The sequence below is a fragment of the Elaeis guineensis genome, chromosome 7, assembly GCF_000442705.2.
Source record: "Elaeis guineensis isolate ETL-2024a chromosome 7, EG11, whole genome shotgun sequence".
NCBI classification, from domain to species: Eukaryota; Viridiplantae; Streptophyta; class Magnoliopsida; order Arecales; family Arecaceae; genus Elaeis; species Elaeis guineensis.
In genome coordinates, this window is record NC_025999.2 from 89,335,909 (window position 1) to 89,347,807 (window position 11,899).

At 36.8% G+C, this 11,899-nt stretch overlaps 1 pseudogene; it reads left to right on the forward strand.

The window, feature by feature from the left end:
• Window positions 1–5,809: 5,809 nt before the first annotated feature.
• Window positions 5,810–9,904, forward strand: LOC140859492 (LEAF RUST 10 DISEASE-RESISTANCE LOCUS RECEPTOR-LIKE PROTEIN KINASE-like 2.5; annotated as a pseudogene).
• Window positions 9,905–11,899: the final 1,995 nt, after the last annotated feature.

Sequence of the window (11,899 nt, forward strand, 5' to 3'; positions counted from 1 at the left end):
TGGCCTTACCAAATGTTAGAGTTTCTGTCAATGAAGAGGATGCGAATGTGAAAAGTTGACCAATCAAGTTTTTTCCTGCAGCCTATATTTTCTCTCACTTCTTAAGGTTGTCTAAGCTTTCTAGGTAATTTGGATAGCTTAGCTTCTCTTTTTGTCTTCATCTCTGCTTTATTAAAAATTTGGAGTAAATGAACTTAGCACTTTTGGCAAAGTGGACCTAAAAATTTACACATAGTTTGAATGCCCCATGGTCGAAACAAATTAAACAAGCCTATTACATCAAGAAGAGGTTTAATATGAGAGCGAAGAAGTCTTCTAGAAAACTATCTTCGATCTAGAAGAGAGTGTGCAATCAGTTGGCAACTTTTTGGAATTGTGTTTCATTTAGAGTTGGTGATGGATCACGGGTTCGATTTTGAAAAGATTCTTGGTGTGGGCCGATCCCACTAGCTACTCTATTCAAGGATCTTTATCTTTAGATTTTGAAACAAAACTGCTCTGTTGCTTCTCAATGGTCTCATCGATCCCTTAGTTGGAAGATTAAAACTAGAGGCCCTCTATCTTTGACTCAATCTAGGCAGCTTGCATTACTTCTAACTAGTTTGCATAATATTCATCCAACAAGGATTGCTAATGTTTCTATCTGGAAACTTACATCCAATGGATTATTCTCTATAGATTCCTTCTATCGTTTCATCAACAATGGTGGATTAAGATGCCCTTACTATAAAATAATTTGGAAAGCTGCTGTTCCTGAAAAGATCAAAATGTTTTTATAGTTGGCTCTTAGAAATAAGATACATACTACAAATGTTATGGCTAACAAAGGGTAGATTGTCAACTCGAGCTGTTGTCTTTGTGAGGAAAGTTCTGAAACTATTGGCCTCATGTCCGTTTACTCGCAGCATCTAGATAGCTTTTAAAATACAACTAAGGATCAATGGTTGGTCTAGGAGCTTATATAGCCTATGGACTATCTGGAGAAAGGTAAAGTTTGATGCTTCAACGAGGTTAGTAGCTGATCAACTTATGGCAGTAATCTGTTGGCAAATCTGGCTAGAGCGGAACTTGATGATTTTTTTGAAGAGAAGCAGCTCCATCTATGCAGTGGTTCAGAGAATCCTACAATCCTTCAAGAGTTGGAATCAATTGCTCTTCCAAGCAATGGCAATGTCATCAAACTCTGTGGCAGAAACTTGGATTCCTGGTTCATTCCTTCTATATTGGTAACTCCATTCTCAACTCTTTTTTCTATTGAAGAGTCCTTTGAGAGAAGTAACCATTGTCTGAAGCTTGGCCTTACCAAATGTTGGAGTTTCGAAGAGGATATGAATGTGGAAAGTTGACCAATCAAGCTTTTTCCTGCAGCCTATATTTTCTCTCACTTCTTAAGGTTGTCTAAGCTTTCTAGGTAATTTGGATAGCTTAGCTTCCTCTTTTATTCTTTATCTCTGCTTTATTATTGTTTGTATTTTCTTTCTCTTAAAGCTGAGCTATAACATTTTGAACTTCACCTATCTTCATTATCCCTTTTTATTTTTTTTTATTTCTATCTAATAAAGTTGGGTGGCGTTCCTTGCTTCCCTTTCCCTCAAAAAAAAATAATTGAAGAAATTGTACATAGCATATAAAGTTTTTTATACATATTTCAAGGGATAAGATGCCATGGATTAGGTAAATACATTCTTTGTTCTTTATATTCCTGGTATATGTTGTGATTTCTCATAGGAGTCTTCTTTTTTGAGATACATAGCCATCCATCTCTTGATGCCATAGTTTGAAGCATCATGCTTTGGAGGCATTTTCTGGTTAATAGAGATTGCACCCGTTTGGCTAAAACCCCATAGAATGGGCTAGGGCCTAGGATCGAAACGCTGGAGGGAGAGAACATCGGAGGAAGGAAAAGTCAATAAAAGCTCAACACATCACCCATAAAATCTGGTCCACATTAAATGCATAATCACTATTAACCATGCTTTCATAGGGAAAAAAATGGCTTAGTAAAAAAGTTGTTGAGAGGAAAAATTTGATCCAAAATTCCCGTCCATCCCAAAAAGCCGGCAATGATGGAGTTTTCCACAGAGACGACAGCAAGCTCGAGCATGCTGACTTGGCCGGCGAACAATTGGGTGATGGCCATCCAGGAGTATTGGCATATGGAGGTGAAGATGACGGGGCCGGCGAGGTACCATGCTTCTTGGACTCCACCACGAACTCCCTCCAGAAATCTCTTGGTCTGCTTACAGAGAGCTGATGTCTCCGAGATCTCCGATCTCTACCGTGAAGACCATTGATGGATGGCCGGCGATCATGCTACCATGCTCTTCTTTTCGCTCTTACAGACGAGGGGCTCCCAGAGAGCAGCAGTTCGCTCGTTGTGGCCATGCGTCCAAAGGGTGACGATGGCCGATCGAGCTTTGATGGAAGACTATGCACCACATAATTAACTGCAAATCATATGGATCCTACTATCGTTTGCCAGCTAAATTGATGGAACCTTTGATGCGTTGAGCTTTAATGATTGACGGATTTGGAAGTTCGGCCATTTGTCCAACCCCAGCAATTTTCCTACCTAGCCATTCTTTTTCCTACTAAACCATGATTAACAGTAGAAACAACAGACAAACTATAGAGCGCAACCTCATTGTTTATTAGGTTTAATTATTTTCTCCCCCCCAAAATTAGGTTTATTTATTAACGGTTGGCAGTCAATTCACACACCAATAATCATTCTTGGTACATAAGGACGGCAAGCTTTCGGGAACAAATAAATCTCTTGCTTGTTACACTGTAGCAAGGGTTTGGAATTCTTAATTATTGGGACTTATACATGTACAGGATGTGGAGGAATATCCATATCATGATATTTTACATTGTAGATTAGCAAGCGAGATTTGGAGACGGACACCAATTTCAGATATTTCTATGGTTTCTGCTCTTTCGCTAAAAGACTTCCTCCATGTTATTGAGGAGAGAGCTAGACAAACTGACTGATGTATTGAAGCAAGATTGATGCCATATATTGTATATCATATTTATATAGCTAAAAAAAATCGCACCTTTTGAAACGATGTTTGGAATTCCAGAATGATTCTCACGAGAACTGAAGTCAAGTGCATGAATATATTATTGCATTTGCTTCAAAGGAATCCTTGATAGTTAGAAAAAACTATGGTTCTTTCCTTGCAGATTCTACACTTCTTTGGATATGTATTTTACTTAGAAGTCACCCCTTTGGTTCCTCAAGATAAACTTTGACGGCAGTATATTTTATGGTGGCAAATTTAGTGGAGCTAGTTTTATTATTAGAGATGCTAGGGGTATGTTAGTTGTGACAGGTGGAGTTCAATCGATTGATATTACAGTTCTTACGGCTAAGCTTCGTGCTACGTTAAAAAATTTGCCATATGCAATAAAAATTTTGAAGACATCTCATATTATTCTTGAAGGAGATTCACTAACAGTTATAAGATGGATATCTAGTCTTTTACTTTTAGAGATTAGCATTCATCCACTATAACAAGATTGTTAGAGAATGAGATTAGCTTCACAGACTTTTAAAGTACAAAATATCTATAGAGAGGCTAATGGCACAACAAATTGAGTAGTATATATCATATACAGCTAATCACACTGGATTAATATTGTGGATGATTGTGACTGATATTTCATCTGAACTTCTTAATATTTTTCTATTCTAATTCATGTGGATGTATTTATTCAAGATTGGTTCAAAAGAGATTTTTTTTTTTTTAAGGATGGATGCAAGTCTATTGATCATGTTACTTCATGATCATTCTTTTTATTTGTGCTGGCTTTGTTATTTGTTTGTCGTAGATCTTAAAAGGTCCTATAGAAAAAGAAAGAGCATAAATATGATACTCTTCACCTTTTATCGTGGACTAGCACCTAAATTGTTAATTAAATATTTCTCTCAAGAAAGTATTAATTGAATGTTTTTCTTTCCAAATTGTATAGTCAGGAATTTCTATGCAGTCCATAACATTTAAATTTGTCAAAGCTTATAATACAAGCCATTATTGTGGATGGCTAAATTTTTTTTTTTTTGAGGTAACAAATGGTTAAATCTATGATAGCAACAATTTCAAAAGGAAAAAAAAAAATCAGTAAGTAACCTAATCTTATCTCTGTTTATCATATTATATATCAAAACTTCAGTTTTGTCAAGTATCTTTTTGAACACTAGATCAAGCATGAATATTGATAGCGTAAGAAAAACATAAAATACCATTTTATTTGATCTAACTAATTTTCTCAAACTATCCTTAACAACTTATAAATTAATCTATTTAGATGAAACAAATAGAAAATATATATAGCACTTTAAGATGAGTTAATTTTTCAGACATATCCTATATTTTGGCCAAGAACTAATAATATCATGCCTTTTAACCTTCGATAATATTTGTGGGGCACTAATTTGCCTCTTACAGCTTTTCTTTTAATAATGTAAGGTATTTTTTTATTTCTTTGTGAACCTCTAAGAAATTTCTCACTTATATATATGTCCTTCAAAATATTGTAAGTGCATATATGCCCTTCCAATGCACCAAAATTTACATATATGCCCTTCATTTACACAGCTTTCAATTCTACCTATTACTTGTTTTGACTAGGTTGCCCGTGGCTATTTATCCTCTTGGAATTTGAAGGATATCTAATAATTTGTTCCCATGTGATTTTCGCTTTTGACATGTAAATTAAGCTATAAGCATTTTTGAGGTATATATTCGACAAAATTCTTGAAGTGGGATTAACCAGCTGGAAGATAATATGGTGGTATTACTTAATTTCAAGAATGTCCTTTACCTATAGAGGACGTACACGAAAATATTAGTAAATATAGGATAAAAAATATAATCACAAAGAGCATGTAACCGATATGAGAGTAAAATCATGCCAGCAAAAAAGAAAAAAAAAGGTGTCCTCACAACTCTTCCCTCGGACCATTCTTTCCATTTCTTTCTTATCCTGTGGCATCACCGAAGATTCCCATATCACTCGAAAGGTTCAATGAATAGATTCATTCGTATGGTGTTAATTCTATTTTTTTTCCCTAGGTAAGAAGACGTAGTCTTTGATTTTAGGGTGACCATTGTTCTAGTCAAACTTTTCTGTCAGTATAAAGGGGGGGTTTTTCCTTTCTGGAAAATGACGTGAGAAAGCAACTTGGAAGAGTGATCACCATTCTGATTTGTTTTCGTGTTTGGTTAGTTGCATTGATAACAAACTGTTCCTGCATTGTATATATCCATACGTGTACGATTGACGCGAAAGATTTTGTTAATTTCCAAGTCTTCCATTGACTAGATAGGTGCAGGATAAGAATTCTTCAAAGCAGAGCCGAAATTTCCGGGAACCCCACCACTTCTTTTTCAATCCGACGCCCCAAGCAAGAAAAAATGTCCGCCGTTGACATCAGTCTTCCATGCTGCCTTTTTACCGCTTCGTGGAAGTCTCTGACCCTCCCAACGGGTGGGGTCGTATCTCTCGCGCAAAAGAAGGAATCACCTCCCTTCGCACCCACCGTTGGATCATCCACTAATTGCTTTGAGAAATGTGTAGCGGACGATCGACGGGGTTCGGAGACCTTTGAGAGCTGTGCGGTGGGTGATCCAACGGTGGAATCGCCTGAAAGATGGTGAATCCTTCGCAGGTCACATGGCCGTGGGGCCCAACATCTCGGTTTTCCACGCGGCTTGGTCCGTCAGTCCAAGTCAACATGTGGTCTAGCGAGGAGAATATTGGAGTATAAACTGTTTTTCTTCTAGTCTTTTTTGCGTGCGTATATCGCTTAACCGGGCTGGTTGTGATTAGTGCGGTGTGGTGCAAAAGCTCGTATTGCTATTTCTCATGGCTCTTTCCTTTTCCAGCTGCCTTGTCGTCCCCTTCTTCATCTTCTTCGTTTTCCCCAATCTTTCTTGCGCATGCCCACCGAATAATATTCTTTCATGCGGTGATGCTTGTATTGAAATAAGACCTCCTTTCTACACAGACGACGACGCTCCTCCTGAATGCGGATGGTGTCATATGATCTCGTGCAATGATCACTCCACACCAATCGTCCAATTTTATGGGCATGGGCGCTGGTATACCGTGGAGAATATCAACTACACTGATATGTCAATCATAATTCAAGACCAAGAGTTCATTCATGATTACTTGCAGATACCAGACTGCATTTTCCTTTATAAATTTGATCCTCCTATTAAGCTATCCGAGACTTCATTCCTTCCTCCATCTGTAAGCCCCAACCAGTCCCTCTTCAACTGCAGGCCGAATAATGGTTATGATATTTGTACCGACATCTTCCATGAACTCTATGATCGTAATATTTGCAGAGGATACGACCTCTACTTTTCCAGCAATTACGAGGATGAAGGATTTGGTCACAATAAGTGTTGGGCCGGTCCAAGCCCATCGTTTGGATGGACATTGTTATTCACTGACGATGTTGACCTTTATCTACAATTTGCAGCCTACTACTCATATCCATCGCAGATTGACTCGGATTGGCATTTGGATTGGGGTTGCTTCAAACAAAATACTACAGGAGATTCCAAGGTCCTTTGCAACAATCAATGCCATGGTAGATCTCTAAAACCTTATGTGTTTGCCAAATTTCGCAGCGTTTTTAGGCATCTGAAGTATCATGCCTCATGTGATTGTTGGTAGCTACTTCCTTCTAAGCAATAAAATTTGTCTTACGAAGTTTCAGTTAGAAGTTCCAGGTTTATATCTGTGGCAATTATGTAGAAATTAACTAGTAAGTTTTGCAAAAGGAAAAAGGGCAAGTCTAGAAGGAAATGGATATTTCTTTACTGATAAAACTTGTTAATTTTTTTTAGTTCTGTACTAACCTCTGGTTGTGATGCTTTATTTGAAACTGTAGGAAATAATGATACGAAGAGTAAGATTCCAGTAGATAATGAAAATAACGATCCAAAGATTGAGATTCCAAGAGCCATTGATCACTCCGTGTTCGCCAAATTTCATAATGTATTGAAAGACCTAGAGTATCATGTCTCATGTGATGGTATCACCATTGGCTGCTTGCTTCAACCGATAAATTTCGCTTATGAAGTTTCAGCTTGAAGTTCAAGTTTTATATTAGTGGCGATTGTGTAGAAATTTGTAGGTTTTGCTAATCGGAAGTGGACAAGTCTAAAAGGAAACAGATATTTCTGTTTTGCTAGAACTTGTTCTCTTATTATAGTTCTAGACTGACCTCTGCTTGTGATGCTTTATTTGATCCTGCAGGAAAAAGGAATGCGAGGAGGAAGATTGCAATAGGTAATGAACATGTTACTCCAACTCAGCTTATCGCTTCAAATGATTTCATTTTACTACCGCATCATGGGACATCATGTGTTTGGTAAAAAGATGTTTGAAATGTATAAAGTTGCAATTACTTCTGATCGCCGCATCTGGTGATTTTACAAAACTTTGCTCTGCCATCAGTTCTTCTAAAACATATTGTGGGATTGATTGACAATGTGTCAAAACCTTCAAATTAATTATAGAAAATTGTCTATAATTTGTTTACAATGATCTTAATGCTATAAAAGTCCTCCGGTGTTCAACTTGGTGAAGTAGATGTTCCAACAATTTATTCTAAATACTTGAATTATATTTTTTTTCTCATAATTAAAAATTTGTTAAGCAAAGGAGGATACCATCATGCCAATCTACTTAACTTCAAAATTAGTCATCCCTTCATCCTTGTGACTGACTAAATCTGCATATGAAATATCTATATTTTGGATAGCTTCAGCATAAAACTCTTCCACATGATCCATTTTCTCAATATAAATCTGGATTAACTATTGCATCCTTTGGCTTTTCCTAAATAATTGTAGAATCAACTAATCCTTCAATCTCGATCGTTTCTTAACTTGATACACTATCCACATGATCAAGCTCCTCCTGCCCTAAATTCTCTTTTGAACTTGATTGATCTTCAGACTTATTAACCTTCCCATGCTTTGAGTTCTCAGAAATTGATCCAGTCTCTAACTGTTCAAACTCCCCCAATTTCAAATCTTCATCTTTAAACCAATTTTATTCATCTTTGAGATTTTTAGAGAAGTCTGTAACCAAAATTCACTTTTCATGTAATTTTCATTTAGGATCCATTACCTTGCTAGAACTTGAATAGACAACTGTAAGAATATTCCATACTTTCTTGGGCTCCTTTACATCCTGAATATGGAGATAACTTTCTTTATCAGCTGAATTTTGAATAATCCTCATTACCTTCTTAGATTTCATATTCTATTTTTTTTCGCAATCTTATTTATTGGCATCAACTTTGACTCATCCAAAATATTCCATAAATCTTGGCCTTTCAAATAAGACTCCAATATGGATAATATGTGTTGTTCAATTTATGAAAAAAATTGATAGTAGTAAAAGTAATCTTATGAATGTTGGTTAGGTCAGACATCGTATGCATGAACCCATTGATAGAGAAGGTACTAGCATTGGCCATGATGAATATACCGTGTCATGGTGGTTATTTGTCTTGAGCTCATTGGAATTCTAGAAAAATTTCAATGGAAGCTAGTATTGAGAGGGGTTTAATTCACTTCATAGATTTGAAAGCTATTAAGGGGCTTAAAAGCTGTTAATCAGATCTCTCTCTTTTCCTTTATCCAGCTCAAAAATAAAATTTAAAGACCTGCCAAGTTTATGGCTTTTGGCCCTCAAATGTTTGTTAGGAGAAACAAAAAAGTTTGAGAGTTTAAAAAGCTCTTCATTCTTTGCCTCAAAGGTCTGACTATATATGTGCATAAAAACCTTTGAGGTTGCAAGCATTGGCATTTTCAATGCTATATTTATGTTTTTCTCCTTTATTTTCAGGTTCAATACTGGCAATGATCACAGCAGGTCTCATTTTCTCTTCCTATTTTTTCCTTCTCGCCCCACACCGATGCGGAAATCTTCTCAAGTTAGTCATCTTTCGAAGGAGTAAATCAAACAATGCACAAAATATTGAAGAATTTTTAGGAAATTATGGCTCCCTTGCCCCGAAAAGATTCAACATTCAGATCTGAAGAATATAACGAACTCTTTCCATGACAAAATTGGCGAAGGAGGTTACGGCATTGTGTACAAAGGTAGCCTACAAGATGGCCGTTTGGTGGCTGTAAAGTTCTTAAGAAACTCCAGAGGCGATGGAGAGGAATTTGTGAATGAAGTTGCCAGCATTGGTAAGACCTCCCATGTTAACATTGTCAGTCTAATTGGCTTTTGCTTAGAGGGGTCTAAAAGGGCACTCATTTATGACTATATGCCCAATGGATCATTGGAGAAGTACATTTATTCAGAGAAACCAAAAACTACTCTTGGTTGGGAGAAGTTGTATGAAATAGCAATTGGCATTGCCCGAGGGCTAGAATATTTACATCGCGGGTGCAACACACGCATCGTACACTTTGACATCAAACCCCACAATATCCTTCTAGATCAAGAATTTTATCCTAAAATTGCAGATTTTGGGTTAGCTAAATTATGCCCTTCTAAGGATAGTATCCTTTCAATGACATGCGCTAGAGGAACCGTAGGTTTTATTGCCCCCGAAGTCTTTTCTAGGAATTTTGGTGTTGTTTCAACTAAATCAGATGTCTATAGCTATGGAATGATGGTATTAGAAATGGTTGGAGGAAGAAAGAATGTAAAAGCAAGTGTAGAGAATACTAGCGAAATTTATTTTCCACATTGGATTTATGATCATTTGGATCAAATTGGAGATTTACAGGCTTTTGAACTGACAACAGAATCAGAAGAAGTTGCAAAAAAGATGATCTTGGTTGGTTTGTGGTGCACACAGATGATGCCAACGAATCGACCTTCAATGAGCAGAGTAGTTGATATGTTGGAAGGGAGCATCAATGACCTGCAAATGCCTCCAAAGCCGTACATATGTTCTCCTTCTCATTCATTCAGAACTGCATCTAATCCTACTAGTTAAGATGATTTGACAAATGCTTTTATCTGCTTGTGCAATGCTAGGGACAATATATTATTAGATTTGGTGCTGTATATAAGACAAAGTCAAAGAAGTATTGAGTCATCTGGTGATTATGTTCAAAGCTCTGGATTGGAGAATGTCCAGCTTAGTTCGCAGTGGCCAGCATGACTGAAGAAGAATTAAAAAAGAAAAGAAGAAGGAAAGAAAAAAGTGTGTCCTTCATTCAAGTATATGTGCAACCCTTGATAGGAACAGCATTTGCAAAGGTGAATCTAAACCTCTATGGAATCCATATGCAGGTAGTCTTCCAGTTTTTTGAAAAATCTGATGAGGCTGAAAGAAGCGGACATGGAAGATACTGCACAGAGCCACTATGAAAAAATGTAGGTCAGCTCGCTGGTTAACTGAAGACAATTATTAGAGCAATAGCTAAAAGCCTATTTTCTAAATTCACTTTATGTTTGCCTCTGATGGTTCTTCATATGTACCTTTAGACTCTTCATATTGAATGTTTGGATCTGCATCCTTTCTGTTTTTGATGGTGCATTTGGATGTACTACAAATCATCATATTTTATAAATTTGAAGCTATTAATCATGATTTTGTCATGTGGAGTGTTTGTTTGTCGATGAAATTCAAAAGTTCATGAAATCAGAAAATAGAAAACGTGTAGGTGTGTGCATGCACATGCACTTTCTCAAAATTACAGAATATTTGACGGTAGATCCATGTCGTCACATGGAAACATCTACAAATCAGCTTGTAGGAAGGTGATCCTCAATCTAAGATGACAGAATTCACACTTCACAATTCCTAACATTTTAGATCCTTGGACAATAAACCGATGGATGAGACCATTCGGTCGAAAGAAGTTTAGTCATCATGGAATAAATCCAACAACCTCTTATTAATTGCATCAGTACGTGATGATTTTATGTCACAATGAGTTAGTGACACGGTTTGTATAGGTTGTTGGATGTAACTTCATGGGTTATGCCATATTTTTGTATATACTTCTCCCTAGATTTAGTAAACATGTACCTATTCTAACTATATCTTAGCACCTGCATTGCATGTAAAAGAATGATATGGATGTGGTTACATATTATTTTTTTGTCTTCTCTCCATAGGGAATGGTATTCAGCAATGGTTCCTTGGATTTTTTATCTCTATTTTTTAGGACTTTTTTTTTAATGATTGTAGATAGACTATTGAATGTCATCAATGATGGTTAAAATAGAGTTGTCTCCTACTATCTTCAATTGAAGCTCCCAAGCTTACACCATTAGTTCAAAAGTTTCAAAAAAAAGCTACTTAACCATTACAATTATAGAAAAATTTCGAGCCCGAGATTTGACACTCCTAATAGATTGGTTTGGCATTACCAATGACTCAAAGACAAAGGCCAAGGACCATTATGACCTTAACAAAGTAGAACTAGATCAGAGGATAGATAGTGCATGGATTTGAAACTGGGTATTCGCCCAAGAGTTGCTCTACTTCTTTCAAAGATGGCATAGGGCCACCTCCCATCTAAGGGGTTTTGACTGGACATGGGATGGGCCTTTTTTCAAGTTGTGAAGCTTGCTCAGCTGTGAGGATTTAGTGGTGCATATTCTTTTCCAATGTTGGGGAATAACAGGTGTAGGGACCATGATAGTTCCTTGTATTTCCTCCTATCAGCAATGCTAGTTCACACTTTCTAGCATATCTATGGGTTGCATGAGCAAATCATTGCCAATCTTGGAGTATCAGGAGTGTTTAATTGCTTGCCACATTTTGCTTTGCTATAGGAACCTTCAGATCTTCAAAAATAGCAGTCAACCATCGACATTCACATTTGAGAGAGCCTTATTTTAGGAACCAAAAAGTTATGCATTGGCATCCCATTGAGAGTTTGTGATA